This window comes from Tamandua tetradactyla, chromosome 7 (assembly GCF_023851605.1).
Source record: "Tamandua tetradactyla isolate mTamTet1 chromosome 7, mTamTet1.pri, whole genome shotgun sequence".
Classification (NCBI taxonomy): domain Eukaryota; kingdom Metazoa; phylum Chordata; class Mammalia; order Pilosa; family Myrmecophagidae; genus Tamandua; species Tamandua tetradactyla.
In genome coordinates this window covers 129705934-129732430 of record NC_135333.1, presented here as the reverse complement: position 1 = coordinate 129732430, position 26497 = coordinate 129705934, and the positions used below count along the sequence as shown (strand labels likewise).

At 37.8% G+C, this 26497-nt stretch overlaps 1 pseudogene; it reads right to left on the bottom strand.

The window, feature by feature from the left end:
- The window catches only part of LOC143690671 (UDP-GalNAc:beta-1,3-N-acetylgalactosaminyltransferase 1-like), a 47132-nt pseudogene extending 21168 nt beyond the window's left edge, over positions 1-25964 (bottom strand).
- Between the last annotated feature and the right edge of the window lie 533 nt (positions 25965-26497).

Below are 26497 nucleotides of genomic sequence, written 5' to 3'. Positions count from 1 at the left end.
TTTTAGGATTGTAGGACTAAGGCAGCTTCTTTTTGAGTCTTCCACTGTAGGTAAAGATGTACTTTATGTTTGTTTCTTGATATCTTTGATGTTTGAGCTAATTTTCAAATGGAGAAGCAGTCAGAAACATCTTCTCTTCACACTGCCATGGTATCTTTTTCAGAGGACCCAGAAGTTAGATTTCCACATTCCACAAAATTACTGTGGATTGAGAAATCGTTAGTAGACTAAGGTTACCTAAAGAAAACCAGATAAAATTTATACATCAGGCAGGATAATGACTCAATGTTGCAAAATTAATGAGTATTAAAAATTAAGGAAAGGTTAGCCCCTTTTGAAGATGGTCAAAATATTTCTGATTCCTATTTTTGAAACTCACCTCAAAGCACTGTAAACAAGAAACCTAAACTTCATCTAAACCACAGTAATTGAAGACAGAAGGGAGATAGGTCAGACCTAGGAGCCTATAGTGGAAATACCAATGTGAAGCAAGCTTGCTGAGTGATATGACCCCATTCGAATTTTCCAAGTTTATCTTTCAGTACTTCCTTATATGTACCTCATGTTTAAAACAAAATGGTTTCTTCAGTTTCCCTGAATATATATAGATTTCCTACCCTTTTTCTATGCATAAACACATGTCATTCTTTCCATATAAAATAATGGTTCTCAAACGTGCCCTGTGTCAGGCAGGAGTGTTGAGAATGAAATGTTCCCCTAGTGATTTTAGAGCACAGTCACAATTAAAAGCCACTGGCTTGGAATATCCTTACCACTCTCCTTCTCTTCTGCTCCCAGACCTCTCTATACCAAATTGTACTCATTGTCTTGTGACATCTCAAAGACAATGTCAAACTTTTCCTTATGGGCCCTTCCTGTACCCTCTGCTGCCCATTCAGATATGATTTTCCCCTCCAAGGATCTTCTGTAACACTTTCTTGCACACTTCTATGGCACATATTATATTCTTTCATACAGAGGATTTATACTTATATATTTCTTTTTGTCATCCCAAGACTTTAATCCCCTGGAAAGATTGAATCTCTGTTATTATTTTTGTATCTCTCAAAGTATGTAGCATAAGAACATGCATATGTGTGGGTGCTCAATAGACATTTGCTGCATTGAATAATTCAAATCCATTTGATGAGGTACTTGTTTTTCACTGAGAAAATTGAGATAATAAGTTCATATTGAGTGGCAGTTCAGGATTAATGTTTTTATTCCATGTTTGAGTTGCAGTTTAAGATACTAAAATTCTCACCAGCTATAATATTTGCAACACAAAGATAAGTAATATGCAAATCCTCAAGGATTTACACAAGCCTGCAAGCCCTAATTTCCTATTTTAGAAAACAACTCTGAAATAAGAGCCACCTTTAATTATTATAGATCTTCATGTCCAATAATTAGGTAGCCAATTAAGTATTATTTGCTGAGTAAAAATTACACACCAAAGGAAATGGGAAATTATAGGTCAATGTCTAAAACAACAGTTTTAGAAGTTCAGTCTGCTTCAGTCAGCCTTTGCCTCATTAGTCTACACAGACTCAGTATAAGGTAAAAACTTTCTAAGTCTGCGAAGTATGTTCAGCATCAATTGGAGAGATTCTTGGCTGCTATGATGGTCATGCTACTCCTTGAGTAGCAACTGAGAAAACTGTTTCAGAGCATCAGAAGAAAGGTGCTTTTTATATATATTAAAAGAAATATATATTAAAATATATATTAATATAAAATATTAAATATATTAATTTAATTAAATATATTAAAATAAATATATATAATAAAAGAAAGGTGGTATATATATATATTATATACCAAATAACAATGACCAGTATTCTCCACTTTTACCACTTCTCTAATTTCCCTTGGTTTTGGGACTGGCTTTCCTACATCATCATGGGCTACAGAGGAAGTACCTGAACCCAGAGATATATCAATTTAACTGTTTCTGTGTTTGGTGCTGAGAAGGACCAAAACCAAAATCAGACATACAGTTCTCAAGGACTTTATGTAATGTGTGGCATATGCAGACAGAACAAGACTTTATAAGACATACATATTCTTTCATGGGTGCTGCTTCTCTGGTGTACTCTCTGAAGTTGCCAAAATCATGACTGAAAGAGTCAGATGAAATGGTCAATTTATTTGTCTATTTATCATAATTCCTAAGGGCTTTATTTTGTCTCAGCACATAACAGTATCAATAAAAATAATAGTACCAATAATCATACATTGTAATAATTTAAAAGCTTATGTGAGGGTGGGCCTCTGTGGCTCAGCAGGCAGAGTTCTCGCCTGCCATGCTGGAGACCCGGGTTTGATTCCCGGTGCCTGCCCACGCAAAAAAAAAAAAAAAAAGCTCATGTAAGGATTACTACTCCATGGAATAAACTACATTAAATTTACTACATAGTAAACATATACACATATACATATGTATGTGACTGGAAACTTTTTAATAATCCCTCTGTCTTCTTTAGAGGGTAAATCTTTAGTGTTGTTGAGAGAGGCATTGGATGGCTATTCCATTTATCTTTTTCTGTGTAACAAACCACCCCAAATTTAGTGGTTTAAGATAACAGTTGTTTATCTTGCCAATGAATGTGCAATTTGGGCCGGACTCAGTAGGACAACTCATTTCTACCTCATGTGGCATCAGCTAAGGCAGTGTTATAGGTTGAATGTAACCCCATCCCAAATGTTTAAGTCCTAATCCCCATTCCCATAAATATGACCCTCTTTGGAAATAGATGTGATTTAGTTAAGATGAGGTCCAATTGGAATAGGGTGGGCTCCAATCCAGTATGACTGGTATCCTTATAAGGAGAGGAAATTTGTACCCATTGGCAGACAGACATAGGGGAGAACTCCATGTGATGATGGAGACAGAGATTGAAATGCTGCAGCTGCAAGCCAAAGAACACCAAGAGTTGCCAGCAAATCACCAGAAGGCATAAGAGGCAAGAAAGTATCCTGTTCTGCAGTGGGAGCATGGCCCTTTCAAAATCTTGATTTTGGTCTTCTAGCCTCCAGAACTGTGAGACAAACTATTTCTGTTCTTTTAAGCCACTTCATTTGTGGTACTTTTTTTCAAAAAACATTTTTATTGTGAAATATATATACAAAAAAGCAATACATTTTGAAGTACATTGTAACAAGCAGTTATAGAACAGATTTCAAAATTTGGAAATAATTTCAGGTTTTTCTTTCTAGCTGCTCCAAGACACTGGAGACAAAAAAAAAATTCCATAACATTCAGCAGTCGTACTCATTTGTTAAATCCTATCTTTTCTGTTATAACTCCTCCTTCTCATATCCTTTTCCTAATCTTTAGGGATATTTGGGTTAAGTCCTTTCTAACTTTTTCATGTTGGAAAAGGGTGTTGATAATATGGGATAGAGAGATGGAATTAGTTGATGTTCTTGGAGAGGCTGGGCCCTCTGCATTTCAGGATATAGCTGGCCTTGGAACTATCTGAAAGTTGTAGGTTTCTGGAAAGTAATCTTCATGTGTGAGACTTTTGTATAATCTCAGATAGAGCCTTAGGTGTTCTTTAGGGTTAACAGGAGTGGTGTTGGTTGGAGGTTGGCAAACTGTGGTAATTAGCAGTATCTAACTGAAGCTTGAGAGTAGCCTCCAGAATAGCCTCTCAACTCTACTTGAACTTTCTTAGCCACAGATACCTTATTTTGTTACATTTGTTTTCCCCCTTTTGGTCAGGAAGGCTTGCTTGTTGTACTTTTTAAAAGCAGCCCTAGGAAACTTCAAACAGGTGGCTTGAAGGCTGAGGTAACTCAATGGCAGGGGACTGGGATGATTCATCTGAAGGCACACTTAATCACATGTCTGGCAGCTGAATCTGGCTGTCAGCGGAAAATGCATTTGGCACTCTCAGTAGAATGAAATACTCACACATGGGATCTTAATGTGGTGGCTTGTTTCCTCCCAGCATAGTGGCTGGGTTCAAAGAGAGATCCTCCCAAGAAAGCCAGGTGAAAGTACATATCATTTTTGTGACCTAGTCTTGAAAATAATATAGTGTCACTCCCACTACACTCTATCAGTTGAGACAGTCACAAATGTCTACCCAGATTCAGAAGAAGTGCTATTACTTGATGAGAAGAGTGTCAGTGTTATACTATAATGAGAGCTGGTGGGATGGGACATATTGTGGTTGCCAATTTGGGAAATAAAATCTGCACATTGAGGATGCAAATTGGAGATGCCTAAAGAGAGCTAAATTGCTCTTCATTGTAGATGGAATAGTCAGGGAGAAGATGAGACAGACAGAGAGAGAGAGAGAGAGAGAGAGAGAGACAGAGCTGAAATTGCTCAAAAGGAATAAAAGGAGAGAGGAGAGAGAAACTCTGGGGAAATATACAAGGATCTTTGGGAAAAGTTTCACTTTTCTCTTTCATAAAAATCTACATATTTATCAGTGCTTTTGGAATTGGATTTTTGGTTTTGGGGAAAGCAAAACATGTATTCTAATTGGCTTAAAGGCAGGTGTGGGGACAGAACAAGAGTATTCTAAGAATGTCCAGTCACATTCAAGATATATGCATAGATGCCAAAAATGTACTTACATATACGATTACTGTGGTTCTGCTGATATCTTCCAAGTACAAGTTATTGTAGATTAGGTTTAGCTCAACACAACATTCATTAGATACTTTGGATGTTTCAAGCAATGCTATTTGCCAGGGTGAAAAAGAGGAATAAAATGTAATTCTTGCTTTAAGCCTAGTCAAAATGGCAGATTCATAAATTGGCAGTTAAAATTAAATAGCATAGGTATTAACTGTTGGGATTCTGGAGTCAAAGTAATCTTGGGCAAGTTACTTAATCTCTCTAAGCCTCAGGTAATCATTTATAAAATGGGAAAGTAATAGTGCCTATCTCAAAGAGCTGTTAAGAGGATTAAATGAGATAATACATGTAAGGTATTTAGCACAGTGCCTGGCACATGGAAAGTGCTCACAAAAATGAATGATTATTATATAATGTGGAGAATGTGGTAAGTACTAAGATAAATGTGCACAGAGTTTCATGAAGACACAGAGTATGGGATCAAAGGGTTTATCTAGCCCATATGTGAGTCTGGCTATATAACTTGTGGGGCCCAGTGAAAAATGAAAATGTGGGGCCTTTGTTAAAAAGTCATCACAAATTTTAAGAATGCAACAACAGAGCATTAACCAGCCGCAAGGATCATCTAAGTGTAGGGCCTTGTGCGACTGCAAACGTTATGCATTTAAAAAGCTTGTCCTGCCTTGTGGAACCTTTGTGAAAATCAGAAAAGGATGCCCCTCCTACTAGGTAGACTACTGATCCCACCTGTCCCCTCAACCAGGTACTTTTGTTCAGTGCATAAACTTCATAACTGCACAGTAGGGTTGGGCGCTTATCTCAACTGGGAGTTCAGAATAGGCTTCTTGGAGAATATGATGTATGACCTAAATCTTGAAAGATGAGTGAGGCTTAGCCAAGAAAAATGATGGTAGGGAAGACAGGTAGAGACAATAGAGGTAAGAATCCATGTGATATGAGGAAATTACCAGAAGTTCTGCAATACTAGAACACAAAGTACAAGGTAGGGAATGATGATAGGTCAGGCAAGGATAGGGAAAGAGGAATGTGCTACGGAAACATTGTGTCATGCCAAATAGTCTGGACTTTTACCCAAAGCAAATGAGGATCCATTGATGGATTTTAAGGAAGAGGATAACATGTTGAGATCTGATTCTGAAATGTTTAGGAAGTAAAATTGGTATTACTTGATTAGTTGAGAGTGCGATGTGAAGAAGGAAATTATTGAAGATGATCTCCATATTTTTTTCCCTTAGGTAACTTGGTGGATAGTGGAGCCCTTCATTGATTTTGGAAATATGGAAGAAGGAATGTGTTTGTGGGGTGGGGAGTGGGGTGAACTTAGCCTTAGATGTTATGGGTTTGAGGGGCTTAGGTAACACACAGATGGGTTTGTGTAAAAGTCTGAAGATGGGGGTCAGTGCTGAAAATTTGATGGTTGTTAAGGTTAGCGAGTAGAGGGGATTGTTAAAGGAGAGTGTTTCAAGAGAAAGACGTACACCAAGGACGGGATCCTAAAACACAACAGCGTTTGAGGAGTAGTCAGAGGGAGACAAATTCATGAAGGGAAATGAGAAGAGTAGCTCAGATGAGAGAGAGAATTGAGTTTTAGAAGCCAAAGGGTTTAGAGACTTCATGAAGGAGTTTGGAGGACTTGTGATTTGAAGATGGTAACATAAATACATATCATTTCCCCATTCTCCTCCTAAAGCTCATCTAAAATCAATAAGGAGAATGAGAAAAGAAAAGAAAAAACACAAACCAGGAGATAGTTAAAACCCCAACCCACAAAACATGTGGAAATGGTGAAAAAGCTTAAAAATCAAGCAAGGATACTTGTAGAAGGAGCAGCAAGAATACACTGCTACGGACATTTTGCAAAGAGCAAGTACAGTTTTTACATACTGGGTGGGTCATTTATAATGAGGTATGCTCCATGATTTAATTATGCACGTTTGGTGAGCAAATCCAATCTCATAACAAATAAACAATATTTGTAACAATATTTGTATTTGTAAACAATACAACTTTAAATGAACAAAATTTTCTTTAACAAGTAAATGTCTTATAACAAACAGATAATTTCAAAGTTTCAAGTCAGTAGCCTTTGAAATTTTACTATTAACATTGACTTGTTTTAGTTTGCTAGTGTTGCTGTAATGCAATATACCAGGAATGGGTTGGCTTTTTAAACAAAATTTTATTGTATAATATAACATACATACAAATCAAAGAAAGAAAAAAGCAGTAGTTTTCAAAGCACTTGTCAACAAATAGTTACAGGACAGATCCCAGAGTTTGTCATGGGCTACTATACCATCATCTCAGATTTTTTCTTCTAGCTACTCCAGAACATTGGAGGCTAGAAGGAATAAATATTTTTTTATCATTACGATAGACTTTTTTTCTTTTTTGTGAAACATAATGTATATACAAAAAGCAATAAAGTTCAAAGCACATCACCACATGGGTTGGCTTTTATAAATGTAATTTATTAAGTTACAAGTTTACAGTTCTCATGTACAGAAAAATGTCCAAATTAAGGCATCCAGAGAAAGATAACTTGATTCTGAAGAAAACGCTGATGGCATTCGGGGTTTCTCTGTCACATGGGAAGGCACATGGCAAACTTTGCTGGTTTTCTCTCATAGCTTCTGGTTTCAAACAGTTACTCTGGGAGCGTTTTCTTTCTGCCTCTCCAAACTTCTCTATCAGTGTCCGCTCTCAGCTTTTTAAAATGGTTCCCTCTTAAAGGACTCTAGTAAGTAAATTGAAACATACCTTGAATGGGCAGAGACACATCTCCACATAAACCACCTAATCAAAAGGTCCCACCCACAATTGGGTGGGTCACATCTCCATGGAAACAACTTAATTAAAAAGAAAGATCCCACTCACAATAGGTCTGCCCTCACAAGATTGGATTAGGATAAAGAGCATGGCTTTTCTGGGGTACTTAACAGTTTCAAACCAGCACACTTGTGAATGTTATGGAATAACTACTTACCCTTGGTAGACAGAAACTTGGGTTTATATTGATTCAGATTCTGTAGACTTAAATTTTGTGATAACTGTATGTAAACAAAAATATTCTCTCATATCTACCAAAGTTTTGCATTCTCAAAAGCACTTATGTTAGCAACTTCTTCATGTTTCCTACAAATAAAATTGTGATCTATGGTTTCACTTACAATTTTAGTCAAAGCTAATTTTTCATTTCCATACTTCAGATAACCAAACTAATTTCTTTTAGTTCGGCATTTGAATTCTTATAAACCAATCTAAATTTTTATTTTCAGAACTGGAACATGTTTTTATTCATCGATTTGCAGAGATATGATACTAATGAGGCACTTTTAAATTTTGTCCTCTTAAAAATGTTTTCCAGTTTAAATAATCTTCTTTTGCTCTACTCATCTTGACATATTCATTGTCAGTAATTAAAATGTTATTTTATCCTCATCTTTTCTCATTTAGTGCTAATCACAGTCTTCATATAATGCTGTTTTAATCCCATCACCCCAGAACCAAAGTGCCAAAATGTGTAGCTACTTTGCAAGTATGATATTATTGAATCTCCTATGTAAATGTGTAATGGCCTGAAAAAGTGTCCTTCACAATATCTTTGGTAAATAGGAAATTATTCCAATTTAAATGTCCTTGTGATATCTACTCTAATTATCATTGCTTTATTGACTTTGTGACTTGCAATGAGGAAGAAATAAAATATGAAAGAGAAGGAAAGTAATTGGTTAGGAATAGTATTATATCCAAGAGTATTTGAAACATATATTTGATTCATAGATTTAAGAGTGCCCATAAAGATAAAACTACTATAATATAGAATACAGAGTAAGCAGTGCTTGACATTGTAGGTGCTCAATAAATACTAGTTAAAGAATGAATGAAATCCAGGCAAAAAAAAGAGTAAGTATGGTTTCTGTTAAAATGTTCAGCTTCTTCTTTTGTTAAATGGAAAATAGCAACATTTCTCTGGGCTAACATTACCACCCACTTCAGTCATTTAGGAACTATGTCATCCCAACTGGTTACATAGCATTTCAAGCAATGAGGGTGATTACCAAGCATGGAGCAGGGAGTCTATTTTGATTCTTGCTTCCTTCTTTCCTTCCCTTTGTCTTTTCCATTTTTTTCTTTATAAATTAGAAATCAATTCAATTTAGATTTGTTATTAAAAATCCAAAAGTAAAGTATCCATTTTCCCTTCTTTACTTTCACTTATCCAACTCAATAGCATTTTGGTATGTATCCGTCTTAGATGACTTTGCCTGGGAAAACATTCTAATTTCTACTGTGTTCTCCAGTGGAAATGTTACATTTCTAGGAACCAGGACCTGTAGACCTGCATTGCCTAATACAGAGGCTCTAGTCATATGTGGCTATTTAAATTTAACTTAACAAATAAAGTACAATTAGAAATTCAGTTCTTCAGTTTCATTATTTTGTATTATATTGGATAGTGCAAATTTAAAACATTTCTATCAGCACAGAAAGTTCTATTGAATAGTGCTGATCTAAATCTACAGAGCCTCTAGTTGTAGGGATGGGAAGCAAAAATTCCCCATGTGGGTCACTGGAAATAAAGGTAAACAGAGCTACTCTTACTTCTACTACTTGGTTCCCAGACTATGTATTCTACCTATGGGATCAAAAGTATCATAACTGGTTGTTAACTTAATGGCTTCTCATTTTCATAGGGTATTACCTCCAAGCTGGTACTTCAGCTGCTCCTTCAAAACGTCACTCCATCACTTTATTTGTCTGGAAGCTTTTGGATGGTGTGATATGTGGCAAGACCAGTGGATCTCATTATTATGCAAACACTGCTGTACTTCCTTTCCTATAAAATGGGTAGCTTGGTCCAACGCTATGCTCTGTTTTTACTACTACTACTATTATTATTAAAATAATGCAATAGTTGCGAGACCTGTTGTTCCAGCATAGTTGTGAATTTTTTTTCTGAAGTGAGTTGGGTAATACCTTTGATAATGCGAAATAAATAAAATTGAAGGTATTTTAAATTGCCCCATTTTTATTAGTACTTTGTTGTTGATGTTGTTGTTGAGCATAGGACATTATCAACTCTCCTCACAGGCTGGCTTTTTAAGGAATGCAATTCTATCTGCCAAGGAAAGAACTGATATTTGGAGAGTGGTTATTCATCACAAAAAAGGAGGGTTGAGTGACTTTCCCTCCATGGGTGTTAGAGTACTTTAACAGGCATTGGCTCCAGCTCAGCTTCGATACCTTGTAAACTTGCAAAAGCCTCTAATGGTGGCAGAGAGGAGTTATTTCTAGACGCTAACCTTTGAGAATGTGGAACATGATAATAACTAATTGAATACTAGCTTAGTCAAAAGCCAAGAAGGACAAAGCTAGAAGAAACAGGTTTATTGTGAAATAGAGACTCAACAAAGCACCTCCTTACAGGTGGTTACTTTGAGTGGTTGTTGAATTCCCATCACTGAATATTGCTAAAGTGAGAGGGAGGTTTTGGGTCTGGGATACTCTGAAGGCAAACTTTTTGGGGATAAATGAAAATTGAGAGATTTTTGAAACTTCCTTTTAATTCCATGCATTGATGGTAAATATACACCAAATGTCTTCCAATCCACCTTTCCCTAATATGCTATATGCCTTTAACTATGAGAGAATTAAATTATTATCTTTAACAATATTTATTGTTTGACTGCTGGCTTCATACAATTTGGGAATTTGCTGTAAAAAATTTGTTACCACTAATAAAACACTGAACTTTGAAATTAAAAAAGAACAGTTGTCCCTATAGCTATCTTTTTTACTCCTTTTCATGAGCTATTTTCTCCAGTGGGAGAGAAAGGATTTACAGGGAGGGAGATAGGAATTCTGAATAACCCTAGCACATATATGAATACTTTCTATCCCACATACGGAAACAGAAAATAACATTGAGAACGATTGGTCTAATCTACAGCCTTGTACACTTGTGCAAAGTGTGGGGGCAGATAAGAGATAGAATTGCATAAGAGATACAGAAAGCCCCAGCACAAACCATGAATAATTATGAAAGAAGTCCCATTAAAGTTCCTTTTCTTGTAGCGAAAGAGAAGAAACAGATTAACTCACAATTCTACGACAAGTTTTCTACTTCTTAAATTTAAAATAAACACAGACTCATATATCCCATCTCTAACATTCACTCCTCTTTGTCATTCCTGTAGTTGGATTACTTGACTGATAGCTTCATTTTGTGATGAGGTCATAATTTCTGTTTTACTAGATTATGCTCTCTAAAGGGCAGGTGCTACGTTTAATCAAGTCCATAGCAAATCCACTTAGATGATGATTCTAAGGTGAGTCCTAGGGGATCTCTTGCTGCAATTTGTTTACTTGTGTTTGCCATTACAACTTGGTGGAGCTTAATTTCCATAGGTTTTCCCTCAGCTGTCTAGCTAGATATTTCTCTGACTACCTCCAATATTGGTAATTCCATTAATTCCCTTTGTGTTTTATTACACTATCTAATTAACATCTACCTTAAAAAAATTTGTGAAAAGACTGAATATAATGCTTCTTATTTTTGGCTATGATTACATATGATTCAATTTTATTATCTAGTTTTCTTTTACTATTTTATTTTTTTTAGGATTTTGGAATGAGCACATCTTCTTTGTTTGTGATATTTAAATTTTTCATTTAAAAAATATGACTGTCATTTTCATAAGCTTCCTGTTGTGGGGATATCTTCATATGTGCACGTTTTCACCATTCAAAGACTCTGGAACCTCTATTATATATATATTTAGATACACACACACACACACACACATACACACACACACACATATATATATATATATATATATATATATTTTTTTTTTTTTTCCCTGAAAGTAGAGACCATGTACTATCATGCTTGTCTGGGGAAATGTTGCTATCTGCCTGCAGTTTCTCTTTTTTGGCACTGGGTGGCCCAAGTGCACAGAGAAATTGCAACTGACAAGATTTTATGTGCAACATTTTGATCATTGGATGACAGAAATCATTCTATATCATTCAAAAAGTATACAGGAATCTAAACAGAATTTGAATGGAGGAATTTCAGGGCTCAAATTTAAGCTTTCTGCAAACAATTAAATCATAACAGTGGGTAGAGTGAAAAAAAACCCACTGGGCTGTGAACTAGGAAAATTGAGATACAGTTCATGTTCTTGAATCAGAAAAATGAATAATTTTGGTTGCTTTCACTTTTTAACTGAAATACTATGGGTAAGTAACTTAACCTGTATGCCTCAGTTTATGTCATAAACTTATAGGTCTACCATGAGAAGAAAGATTTAAGTATTAGTTTTCTTTCTTATTTTCCTTTCTGAATTTTTAATTAAAATTTTGTAAACATTGCCTTTTACTTAGCTTCAATTAAAAATAGTCCTTGGACGGTGCAAGTGTAGTTCAGTGGTAGAATTCTCACCTGCCATGTGGGAGACTGGTGATTGATTCCCAGCCCATGCACTTCCCAAACAATCAAGCAAACAAACAAAAATTCAACAAAATGGTGCTGCAGTGAGGGGATACCCACATGGAAAAAGAATGAAATATAACCCCCGCCATACAGCATATAAAAAAAAATAGTCTGATATAGGGTCAGTTAGTTCAGTGAATCTCACTCCCCATCTCTCCATTTTAGCCCCATTTCTTCTGGTGAAATAAACCATGTATTGTTAATATGTATTTAGACAGAAAATAATACAGAGATATGGGTCTCTGAGCCAAAGGTTAGGGAGGACCTAGTCCTGTTACACATGTTACTGCAAAGTGATTTTCATCTTGGTCTATATATCCAGAAGGTATCTCCCCATGTGAAATCTTCAGTTCCCTTCTAAAAAGAGATTCTATCTGCTTTACAACCTTGCATTGAAGAAATGGGGAGAGGAAGGGCAAAAAAGGAGTCAGAGGCCAAAAGCAGTCTAGCCAATAGACAAGGCAGGAAGAGTGAGGATTAGTAAGAAACCTTAATTGTCCAAGATTACTACCAGCACAACAATGTCGAGTGATAACCTGGGGCTGGTAGTATTGGCAGGGGGCTGTGTAACTAATACCGCAGATGATCATAGATGGAAGGAGACAAGTCTGAGTATTATGAAAATTTTATGAGCCAAGAGGGCCAATGCATTAAATGAGGTAAATTTGTTAAACACCCTATACTACCTCAAAGCAATGGGTCTTTTATTTCTAATGGAGGAAGGGGAAGGTTAGTAAGACAAAATTCTCAGTACTGATGATCCTGTTCTCTAATCTGTACTGCTAAGACTGATATCTTCATTATGTGAGCTATTGATTTCTCACGTACCTGTTTTGTCATTCTTTGCCCAATCCTAGCCCCATGCAAGCTATTAATAATAATGATTCTCTAGCTATTTACTTGCTGCTAGAAATCATGAGTTCTAGAAATCATGAAATCTCAGCCTAGTATGATATCAATAACTTCTTTCTATTAGCAAGTGGAATTTGTTAATAGTTTTTTTTTTTGCTGTCTTATACTATAAAATGTATAAAAGGCCAAGATTTATAGAACTAAACATTCAGCTCACTACTAAATGGGTATAAAACATTAAATGTAATCAAGAAACTGCTATATTTTCCTTACATTGGCTTAACATCTCAGGCTCACTATCTTCTGTGATGCCCGCTGAACACATGGGAACTAAGTCTATTCCTGGCCTCTGAAACGATAGAATTGCCTCTTAACCATTTGATGGCCTCTCTTTTATTGCCTGTTGTTTTTGGTCACTCCTGCTGCCTCCCTTTAGAATTTTCCAGATAAGGAGCAAGTACTTATTTCCAAATCCATATTTCCCCCCCAAAATACTGAGAATTAAATGTTACATTCTCCCAAGTGTTCTTTTTGCTTTGCTTTGGTCTCTGGAGCTCAACAAGCATCCTGACAGGGAGACCAAGATCAACTAAGCATCTCACATTTATTTCTCCTGTGGCAGACCTCAATGCTTATGAGAGAAGAGGATGCCTAAACACTAGAGACCTGGGTTCAACCTCAATGCCTAAGTTGCCACATAGAAAGGCTGATGCTGGGTTTCTGTATGACCTAGCTTCCCTGACACTGTGGGCACAACCTGGGAAAATGCCTATGTGCTTTTAACTCAAATGAGTTGATTATTGAGGATTGGAACTAGGGCTGTTTTTCTTAGAATTTCCTCTGCACTCTAGGACCACTGTGGTTCAGTTGCTGGAGCAAATTGAATGTCAGTCCAATTCTGAAATGGGGCTTAGTGCTATAATGTTCATGGAAGCAGCTGAATGTATGAAGTAGAAAACAGCAAATTGGGCTCTGGATGTCAGTAGGGCAAAATAAACTTTAAGGAGTACTTCTGATTTGTGCATGTGGGAGCCACAATAATGAAGGCTAATTTCATATACCAAGTAAGCATTCTTCAAGATAGCCAGAAAGCATTTGAGAATATAGTAACTAGATGAATGCAGTTCTCAAGATCAGCAGGATGGAGGCTTGAAGTCATTATTATTGGATAGTAAAATAAGTGTGGCCATACACTGTTCCCCATTCTGGTAAACTAAGATATGCTAATTAGTCATCTATTTGTGTCAGTCGTGCTAGGGGTCACACAAAGATGTACATGACTGTATACCTTCAAGGATATATCTCTAATATGGGATAATCTGTCAAAGATGGGTCTACTACACTGATTACATCACCAAAATGGTAGAGAGACATGTTTCTGGGTTGTGTGCCTCAATAGAATTTTTGAACAATAATGAACAAGCACAGTCGTCTTTCTCAGGGCCCTATAAAACAGTTAAAGAGTAGAAGTAATTTGGCAAGCACTGGATCAATAAAAAGGCAACGTAAAATTGATAAAATCTTGTGGTGCCCTTGCTGGTCATTCCCCTACCCACTCCCCTGCTTGTTGCAGAGTTGGCCAGCACTCCCAGTGTGGGTCTCTACTTTTGATTCTTGAGGGAGCAGAGTAACCCTTGTGCAATACTGGGTACATATATGTTTGTGCCAATATGTCTGGTGGCAGCCTGAAGAATTGAATCACAACAGTTGTCACAGGTTTGCCATCCCAGAGATTGCCCTTCAAATGGAGGCGTTTGGAAGGGCAGTTGTGATACTGCAAAAGAATGGTTAAGTCACAGCTGCCTGAGGCAAAGGAATGTGGACTTTGGGACATGCAGTGGACAACTGAAACTTGGAAAAGAGACTGCTTACTGGGAGAAGGAGGTCATTTGTATCTGCGTACATGAAGGAATTCCTAGGACTTTGGGCACAAGCCTAGGACAAGGTGCACATGCAGAAAAGAGTAGGGAGGACCTGATATTTTTTCCTCAGTTTGTCTCCATAAGCACATTACTAGGCAGCCTCATTTCTGAAGGCGTGTAGTGATAGGATAATCTGTAAAGACTGGTGTGCTGGTTTGAATCTGTTATGTACCCCCCAAAAGACCATGTTCTTTTAATCCATTCTTGTGGATGTGTAACTATTGTAGGTGGGGTCGTTTGGTTTGGCTATTTCAATTGAGATCTGACCCAGCCCATTCAAGGTGGATCTTAATTCTTTACTGGAGACCTTTGGGAAAAGAATAAAAGATAGTGAAGGCCCAGAGAGCTTAGAGAGAAACACCCTTGGAGAAAGAAGCAAGAACCCACAGGAACTGAGAGAGAAAGCCATTGAAACCAGGACCCAGTAGAGAAGAACCAGCAAATGTTGCCATGTGCCTTCCCACGTGACAGAGGAAACCCAGATGCCAGCAACTTTTCCTTAGAGAAGGTATCTTCCTTTTGATGTTTTAATTTGGACATTTATATGGCCTTAGAACTGTAAATTTGTAAATTAATAAATCTCCATCAATTCATCAAAAAGTAGAAAGACAGCCTACACAATGGGAGACAATATTTGGAAACGACATATCAGATAAAGGTCTAGTATCCAGAATTTATAGAGAGATTGTTCAACTCAACAACAAAAAGACAGCCAACCCAATTACAAAATGGGAAAAAGACTTGAACAGACACCTCTCAGAAGAGGAAATACAAATGGCCAAAAGGCACATGAAGAGATGCTCAATGTCCCTGGCCATTAGAGAAATGCAAATCAAAACCACAATGAGATATCATCTGACACCCACCAGAATGGCCATTATCAACAAAACAGAAAATGACAAGTGCTGGAGAGGATGCGGAGAAAGAGGCACACTTATCCACTGTTGGTGGGAATGTCAAATGGTGCAACCACTGTGGAAGGCAGTTTGGCGGTTCCTCAAAAAGCTGAATATATAGAATTGCCATACGACCCAGCAATACCATTGCTGGGTATCTACTCAAAGGACTTAAGGGCAAAGACACAAACGGACATTTGCACACCAATGTTTATAGCAGCGTTATTTACAATTGCAAAGAGATGGAAACGGCCAAAATGTCCATCAATGGACGAGTGGCTGAACGGACTGTGGTATGTACATACGATGGAATGTTGTGCATCTTTAAGACAGAATAAACTTATGAAGCATGTAATAACATGGATGGACCTAGAGAACATTATGCTGAGTGAGTCTAGCCAAAAACTAAAGGACAAATACTGTATGGTCCCACTGATGTGAACAGACATTCAAGAATAAACTTGGAATATGTCATTGGTAACAGAGACCAGCAGGAGTTAGAGACAGGGTGAGATGGTGGGTAATTGGAGCTGAAGGGATACAGACTGTGCAACAGGACTAGATACAAAAACTCAAAAATGGACAGCACAATAATACCTAATTGTAATGTAATTATGTTAAAACACTGAATGAAGCTGCATCTGAGCTATAGTTTTTGTTTGTTTGTGTCTTTTGTTTTTTTTCTTTTTCCTTTTCTTTTTTTTATTATTATTATTATTTTTATTTTTTTCTCTATATTAACATTCTATATCTTTTTCTGTTGTTTTGCTAGTTCTTTTCCTGAGTTGATGCAAATGTACTAAGAAACGATGATCATGCATCTATGTGATGATGTTAAGAATTGCTGATTGCATATGTAGAATGGAATGATTTCTAAATGTTGTGTTAATTTCTTTTTTTCTTTAATTAATAAAAAAAATGAAAGTACCATTGGTAAAATTAAAAAAAAAAAAAAAAGCCAAGTAATTTCGGGTATATTGCATTCTGGAAAGTTTAGCAAACCGAAACAGATTTTGTGCTGCAATTTGAAAATAGCAAAAATATTAGAATGGCTTTATAAAAGGATAAGGGGAAGATTTTGGAAGAATTGAGAGATGCTTGATAGGAAAGGCCTAGATTGCTTTGAAGGGCCTATTGGTAAAAATATGTTTGCTAAAGGTAGTTCCAATGAGGTCTTAGACAGAAATGATGATATTGCTAACTGGAAGAAAGGCATTCCTTGTTTTAAAGTGGCAGCGAATTTGGCAAAATTAAGTCTTGGTGTTGGACAGAAAGCAGAATTTGAAAGCGATGAGCTGGATACTTAGCTGAAGAAATTTCTAAATTCTAAATTAAATGTGGAAAATGTAGCCTGCCTTCTTCTTGCAACTTATAGTAAAATGTGAGAGGAAAGAGATAAGCTTAGAACTGGACTGTTGAGTACAAAGAAACAAGAAAGTGATAGCTTGGAAAATTCTGAGCTTTTGACAATTGAGTCCTCATAGCATGGAGCTTCAGTTGAAGATCAAACCAGCCAACCATTTCAGTGCATGACAGGTGTCATGGTCAGGTTCATGTGTCAACTTGGCCAATGGTGGTACCTGTTTGTCTGGTTGGGCAAGTGCTGGCCTGTCTGTTGCGATGAGGACATTTCATAGAATTAAATCATGATTATGTCAGCTACATCCACAGCTGATTCCATTTGTAATCAGCCAAAGGGGAGTGTCTTCTGCAATGAGTAATGCTTAATCTGATCACTGGAAGCCTTTTAAGGAAGATTCAGAAGAGACAGGCTCTTCCTGTTTTGGCTGGTGAGCCTCTCCTGTGGAGTTCATCCAGACCCTTCATCAGAATCATCAGCTTCACAGCCTGCCCTGAGGATTTTGGACTCTGTGTTCCAGTGGTCACATGAGACACTTTTATAAATTTCATATTTGTGAGAATTCCCTGTTGATTCTGTTTCTCTAGAGACTGCTAATTAATATATCTGGATTAGAAATGGATTTATCCAGAAAAGATTTGTGGAAAGTCCTCTTGTCTAACAGTTGGGACCCTGGTGTGCTGCATGGGAAATTGACAATTTTTTTTTGTGAGATCTGTATGAACAGAACCACTCTTAGCCTGGACTAAACAGGACAGAAAAAGCACAGATTAAAGGAAAAACAGAATGATGGAAATTGAGGCCTGCAGCCACAAAATGTTAAACCAGGAGAGTGAACCCACCCATTCCTGTGGAAAGGATAAGTTTGCCCTAGAATTTGCAGAGGATAGTCCTTCTGCCTCATTGTTCAGGAAGAGTGTTACCACCCCAGGGGTCTCAGATGCCTGGGGAATTCAGCGGAACTTAGCCACTCTGTTGTTCAGAAAGAATGCTGCCACCTGAGGCCTCAGGGAGAGTGGAACACATTTCCCAGGGATTGGGGAGAAACTGGCCACCACCCCACTATTCTAAGGGTGTTAATAGTTTGCCCCCAAAAGATGACAGAGTTCAATTGCCACCCTGATGCTTGAGGAGGGTGGGGCCAAGAACAAGGTGGTCTTCCCATTGTTTGGAGATGTTGGATCCCTCACCCTAGTGTTTGGAGAGAGCAGGGCCACTGTATAAGCCCTTGGAGAAGGATAGACTGTCACTCTCTCAAGCACTGAGGATAAAACATCTTTCTGTAGATGACTCTCTGACTCTAAAATCTAACAAAGTTTTCCCTGCAGATATTCAGAACTATTTAGGACCTTTGACCCCCATTTTCCTTCCTAGTTGTCCCTATAAAAATGGGAACAGTTATCCTAGAACTGTCCTTCCTTCGTATATTGGAGGCAGATAACTTGTTCTAGGTTTTGCAAGTCCATAGCCAGAAGGGAATTTTACCTTAGAACAAACCATGACTGTAACTGACTTAAATGAAACTTAGTACCTAATATTGTTACTTAAATGATCTAAAGATTTTGTGATATGGCTATAGAATGAATGTATTCTGCATATGGAAAGAACATGTCTTTTTGGGGTCCAGAAGGTGGAGTGTGCTGATTTGAATCTGTTATATACTCCAGAGAAGACCATGTTTTTTTAATCCATTCTTGTGGGTGCAGACCTATTGTGAGTGGGACCTTTTGGTTAGGCTATTTCAATTGAGATGTGACCCAACTCATTCAAGGTGGGCCTTAGTGCTTTACTGGAGTCCTTTATGAAGAGGATAAAAGAGAGTAAAAGCAAAGAGATTTTAGAGAGAAATGCCAGGGAGAAACAAGCAAGGATTCACAGGATTTGAGAGAGAAAACCATTGAAACCAGAACCCAGTAGAGAAGAATCAGCAGATGTTGCCATGTGCCTTCCTATGTAACAGAGGAACCCCAGATGCCAGAAGCCTTTCCTCAGAGCAGGTGTCTTCCTCTTGATGCCTTAATTTGTACATTTTTATGACCTTAGGACTGTAACTTTGTAAATTAATGCATCTCCATTGAAAAATCAACCCCTTTCTGGTATATAGATTCCAGCAGCTTTACAAACCAAAAAAAACCAAAAAAAAAAACAAAAAAACACAGGGAATTTTTTTTAAGTTCCTGGCATTCAAGGAATGCTCTGACATAAAACTTAACACTAGCTGGATACAAGCTTAAGGAACAGATACTTCAGTAACTAATCTCTAGAAATAACATATTTAGACATTAAAATGTCCAGTATGCAACAAAAGATTATCAAGTACGCAAAGAAACAGAAAAGCCCATGCAAAGAGCAAGATAAAGCATTAGAAACAATCAGTGAGGAAGATCAGATTTCAGACATGCCAGAGAGACTTCAAAGTGTTTTTTTGTTTGTTTGTTTGTTTTTTGAATGGGCAGGCACTGGAAATTGAACCTGGCTCTCTGGCATGGCAGGGGAGAACTCTGCCTGCTGAGCCACTGTGGTCTGCCCACTCCAAGAGACTTTAAAAATTGATCTTAAATATGTTCAAAGATCTAAAGGAAAACATGGACAAAGAACTAAAGGAAAACAGAAAAACCAAAGATAAATAAAAGAGAATTTCAATAAAGAAATAGAAATCATAAGTGAAGTTTAAAATTCCCTAGATGGGTTCAACAAGAGATAGGAGATGGCAGAAGACAATGAACTTGATACGAATACAATTTAAATTATTCAGCCTAATAAGCCTAAAGAAAAGGGAATGAAAAAAAGTGAAGAGAGAGAGAGAGAAGAGAGAAGGCCATAGGCAGCAGGAAGATGAAGGGAGAGGCTGCCATGTGCCTTGTCATGTGATAATCTAAGGACCAAAGATTGCCAGCAGCTAACCCCAGAACACCAGTCTTCAGAAAGGAAGCATTACTTTGATGCCTTCGTTTGGGTTTTTTTTTAGCCTCAAAACTATATATACCCTAAAAAAGTTAAAATGAGATATTGTATTCTAATGTTCATAGCAGTATTGGAGTCATCTATCGATGGACACTTGGGTTTTTTCAAACTGTTGACAGTTGTGAACAAACAAAATGTGGTACATACATACAATGGCATATTATTTGGCTGTAAGTAGGAATGAAGCTTTTAGACATGCTTCAACATGAATGAACCTTGAGAAAATGCAACCAATATGAAGTCAAATGCCTCACTGTCCTGCTTACTGAAATGCTCATCATAGGAATATGGGAGTGATTTTTCACACATGGAGCTAGATAGCCCTCTTGGGATCTAGGTACCTAAATGAAGATTTTGAATAGTCAAAACGCAAGAGTTTATATGTGATTTGTCCTCCCTGGGATCAACAATTTGGCCAGTCACACTTTTTTGGAGCAGTGAATGATGGCACACAGACCTGGGAAATAAAACTATGGATCTGTGATGAATGGAAATAATTTCTAGATTCCTTCCCTCCTGATTGTGTTTACTAATGTTCTTTGGCCAAGTATCCCTTGGATGTGCTGTGGCGTTAGTAATGAGAAGTATGTTTTCATATGAGATGTTTAAGAGGAAAAGATGATGAAAATGCTGGAAAAATGCTACCAACCTAGTAATATATTGCATAAGGTTTGAAAAATTTTTTCTTCTTGTATGCTCTGTTTTGTATATAACTTTGGGAAAAGTAAGGGGGAGTGGGGGAGGCAAGTCTGTAGACTTCAAAAAACGTGATTTATATAGCTCCTTATTCCACATTCACCTTTTAACCAGGTTATTTTATTCTCCCAAGAATAGATAGGAAAGGAATCTTATTATAATACAAATTTATAATCCTTATAATTTATAGATTAATTATAGATTAATTTTTTCACTTTACCATGAAAGTTTTACTGTAAAAATTGTCGCAGTTTATTGCATTATAATATCCCTATGAACTTAAATTCACCTTCTCTTGGCACATTCGCTTTATGTGACCACTTAAAATAAGTTTATGAACATGGTTGCAAGTGTGTTTATACCTAGATATGCATTGTCAATACACTATTCACTAGCCACATGTAGTACCTGAAATGTGCTTAATCTGAATTGAGATGTGCTGTAAGTATAAAATACAAACTGGTTTTTGAAGACAGTATAAAAAATGTACACTATTTTGTCAATAATTAAAAATTAATTACGTGTGGAAAATAATATTCGGATAGTGTGGAAAATAATATTTGGGTATATTGGGTTAAATAAACTATATTAACACAAAAAAGTGAACAGAGAGATCTGTGAGACAACATCAAACGTACCAATATATGCATAATGGGAGTAACAGAAGAAGAAAGAGAGAAAGTGGCAGAAAGGATATTTGAAGAAATAATAGGTGAAAAGTCCCCAAATTTAACTGAAGACATGAATATATAAATATCTAAGAAGTTCAATGAAGTCCAAACAGAATAAACTCAAATAGGCCACACTGAGATACCTAATAATAAAGTTGTCAAATGCCAAAGACAAAGATAGAATCCTGAAAGCTATAAGAGAGAAACAATGCATCATGTACAAGGGCGCCTCAATAACTCAATAAAATTAACTGCCAATTTGTCACAGAAACAATGGAGGCAGAAAGCAGTGGGATGACATATTTAAAGTGCTGGCATAAAAATATTGACAATCAAACATTCCATATCTAGCAAAACCGTCTTTCAAAAATAGGGGAGAGATTAAGACATTTCCAGTTAAACAAAGGCTAAGGAAGTATGTCACCACTACAGTATAAAAAAAGGCTAAAGGGATATCTTCAGTTTGAAAACAAAGGACACTGGACTGTAAATTGAAGCTACATGAAGAAATAAAGATCTCCAATCCAATAAAGGTAACTGCATGGGTAACTATAAATGCCAGTACTATTATATTTTTGTTTATAACTCTGCTTTGCACTTCTTATTCCTTATAGTATCAAAATGCAAATACTTAAAAGTAATACAAGGGTGCATGGGTGGTTCTGTGATATTATGCTTGTTTTCCATGTGGGAGATCTGGGTTTGATTCCCAGATCATGTGCCCCCCCCCCCCACAAAAAAAAGTGGCGATAAACCTATGGTTTTGGACTCAATGTATACATTTGTAATTTTTGACAAGAACCACCAAAGGGAGGAGCAGAGGGATATGGGACCATAGTTTCTGTAGGCTATTAAAGTTCAGTAGGTATAAAATAAAATGAGATTGTTACAATTTAGAATGTTACTTTTAAGCCCTTTTATAATTGCAGAGAAAATACTTTGTATATTGGAAAATATACAAAAAATTAATTGAGATGAGATTCTAAAAGGTTCACTATTAAGATAAACTAAACACCAAAATAGGCAGTAATTGAAGAATTGAGGGACAAAAACTAAATAGCAAAATGGCAGAAGTAAGTCCTGTGGTATCAGTAATTATTTTAGAGGTAAATGAGTTAAATTTTCCAGTCAAAAGGCAGAGATAGGTGGAATGTATAATAAAACATGATCCAATTATATGCTGTTTACAAGAGACTTGTCCTAAATTCAAAGAAACAAGTGGTTGAAAGTGAAGGGACTGAAAATATACTCTATGGAAATAGTAACCAAAAGAGAGCAGGGCTGACTATAATATCAAACAAAACAGACTGAAGTAAAAAACTGTTGAGGGACAAAAAACACTATATATGGATAAAAGGGCCAATTAATCAAGAAAATACAACAATTATACCCACATATGTGATAAGTAGGTTGAATTATGTATGACAAAAAATCACATGTTCTTTCTTTTCAATAAAAACTTTCAATTATACTTTGTACAGTTGGGACAATGAATGTACACTGTTAATATACATAAGAGTCTACAGTGCATCTGCGCTGGTCCCTCAATACTTCATCAGGTTTCCTGTCTTTCCCAATCTTACAAGTTTCTTCTACAGTTTTGGTTACTGACAAATACATCTAAAATTCCAGTTGGTCTGGTATCTGGTTCTGGGGGACAGAAGCCCACAGTACCACCCCCAATAAGACATGTTTGAATCAAACACAATCTCAGTCCCTAAATTATTAGATGGAAAGGTTGCACCTAGAGGTTCCTTTAATAATACACATATCATCCTTTAAAACTGTATGTGTGTGTGTGGGAGGGGAGAAGAGAGGGAATGATAAAAGGCTATGGAATACTGTACAAGAAAAATAAAACAAGGAAAGGGGTCTGGGAGGGATAAACATCCTAAGACATGAGAAGCAGGAGATTATCTTCTCCATGATACTTTACCTACTTTGTCATACTGGGGAAAGATTGAAGACAAGTCACTAGAGAGAGAAAGGTATGGAGTTGAGAAAACCAACCTTGAATGGTCTCATTAGGATAAGCTTAAAGAGAAGGAAAGGCCTCTTATTTCTATTAGACTGTAGTGCTTAAGGTGAGAGGTGGCCAAGGGCCCAAGCGATTCAGAATGGTTTGTGGAGCCAACCCTTTGGATGGCCATTCACAGATAGAAATTGGAGGATTCTCGTAACAAAATGCAAGACAGTACAAAAGTAAAAATAAAGGTTAAGTGAAAGAGGGAAAGAAAAAGCTCTCAAAGATAAAAAAAAAAACCAAGATGGGCAGTGTGGTGTAAAGGTAGAGACATGTGGTCTTCAGATTCTGCTCTGGACAGGGAGGAAGAATGTGGGGCAGCCATAAGAATTATTAAGGCTTCAGGTAACTAGCACTTTTCAAATTGGAACCATGGCATTTCCCAGAGGGTGGGACCAATAAGAAGGTATGATCCAGGCCAAATGCCTCAAGTAGAAATGCAAGGTTTTTGATGTGCCTTCTCATTCTGTTTGCTGCCCCTCTCTGTCTGCAACACAGGTGTGGTGAAGGTTCTGGGGGAGAAGGATGAAGCAGGGAAGAATGGCCTAGCTCCAAGCTCCTGAGGAGAGCATTAACAGGTAACCTCTGCAGTATCTGGCTGGTAAATGCAGTAGTCCTAGTATTGGGTAACTTCTTTACTTTGCTGCAAGCATCCCTCCATACATAGGGTAATATGACTGGGATGACTCTTCATATCCAGGAGGAGAAAAATAAGCAGTTCTTCATCTCAGAGATTTCCACATTAAAAGAGCATGTTTCCATGTGGTCAGGGTATATATGTTTACGTCCAGGTACCTAGGGCTGAGAACCTCCATTGACCTCTCCTAGGTTTGGCACAATTGGCCTAGGGGAGCTATCTTTGGGCACATTTGCACCCTTTCCTCACTTTGCAACCAACTATCCTCTCAACCTGACCTTTTGGAATAGTGTTCCAGATCCAGTTTGCCCCAGACAGCCTGATCTACTTAGAACTACACTTACCACTGTGGTCATCTGGGCCAGGGGAAGTCAACAGCTTATACTGTCCTGGGGCTCTGGGATTGAAGGAACATTGAAGAAATAGGGAAGAGGGATTGAAGAAAAAGCTACATTACATGTACTGCCTATCTGAGAAGGGGGTGGGCGATGACTGCAGCATTGGTATTTTAGCAGGACTAAGACAACAGCTTTTTTCACAGATATTAAAGAAATACACACGCACATACCAAAATAAAGTATGAACATTTCTTCCTAACGTAATATTGCTCCAGAGAGTGCTCTGGAGAACCAAAGGTTTTTTTTCTACTCCTATTCCTTGTGCAAAGTGCTGATATTTTTCTCCAGTGGCAGAGGAAAGCAGTAATCTGGTGGAAAACTCCATCCCAAAATAAAAGTAAGCAAGCCTAAGAGATGAAATAGGAGAGAACTGAAGTCAGCTGCTTGGAGTCAGAGCTGTAAGCCCCAGAGGAAGAACCAGTGGTGGTAAATAGGTCACTTCTTCTCAGTATATGAGGGAAACAGGTGGAGGGGGAAGCCAGAAGGGTTAGCAGGTGGGAGTTTCCTTAGGGCAGGATCAAGTACAGGGACTGAGTAATGAGGACAGGGGATCCAGGCATGGAGTCTCCTCAGCAAGAGCAGTTCAAAGTCTTTGTCCCTGCTCCAGAGAGGCTACCTGGTCCAGGGCAGGGCTGGGTGTGTGGTGGGGGCATTTGGAAAGGATTGCTGTCCTCCTCCCTGCTCTGCCCCCGATCCAGTGTAGTGTGGGAAACAGCGGGCTTTTCTCCCCACCACTGGCTGGCTACCTGTGTCTAGAGTTCACCAGTTCAGGTCAGAGGCTGAGATTTTTGAGGCTCTCATGGCCCACCACAATGATGATGGTGGAGTGTGTGTCTGAGGTGATTGTGGCTGAGAGGCCCCAAGTTCCCTCCTTCATGACCAGCTGTCTGAAGGTCAGGATGATGGAGTTCTTGCTCTCAACCTGCACTTGGGTTTGGATGACATCAATGGGATTGGTGAGAATGGAGACCCATTTTATCACCCTTGCACTCCATCATCAGGTGCTGGGAGATAACATCAATGGGTACTATGGTGCTCTGGGCTACCAGGCAGGCCACCATTGATTTTGCTGTGTTCCTCTGGCTATAGTCAGCTATAAACATCAGGGTGAGCTCATAAGTGGTGATGTAGCACTGGCCAGAGATGAAGGTGAAGGTGTTGAATGGAACCCCTGGTAGAGATCAGTCACATCGTCCTCCCACAGGATCTTCATGAAGGCATTAAAGGTCCCATGGTACAGACTCTTGCCCTTTTGAACCTACAACTGGGTACAGATGAGAGTGAATGGGTAGATGCTGACACAGATAATCATGGTCATTGCCACACCTAACACATAGAACTTCTTGTCCAGGTATTCCCACTTGATGATCTGCATTTGTTTTTCACTGTGCTTGAAGACCTTATCAGAGCCAGCTGGTTCCACCATGTCTTTTCAACTCCATGCTCAGATTGCTATGCCTCAGTAGCCACTTTGCCCTCTGTAACCGGCCTCCCGGTGCATCTTCCATTTTGACCCCATCCCGGTACTGCCCCTTAATCTTAATCTGCATGCCTGTGGGTATGAACCCATTTATAAATGGGACCATTTGAAGATGTCATTTTAATTTAAGATATGGTCATATTACTGGAGGCCTTATGAAAAGAATCTGGAAGTCACAGAAGCCAGAAAGGACAGCATATCACCATGTGATGAGAGGCAGAGATACAAGCCAAGGAACTCCAAAGATTCTAGCAGCAAGCACCAGAATGGTAAGACTCCGGGAGAAAGCAAGCCTTATCACACTCTTGATTTTGGACCCTTTTAGCTTCAAAATGATGAGACAACAAATTGAGATTTTAAGCCAAAACAAATTTGTGGCATTTATGAGGGCAGCTCTGGCAAACTAAGGCATGGACCTAACAGCAGAGCTCCAAAATATTTGAAGCAAACATCAACATATGTGAGAAAAATAAAGATAG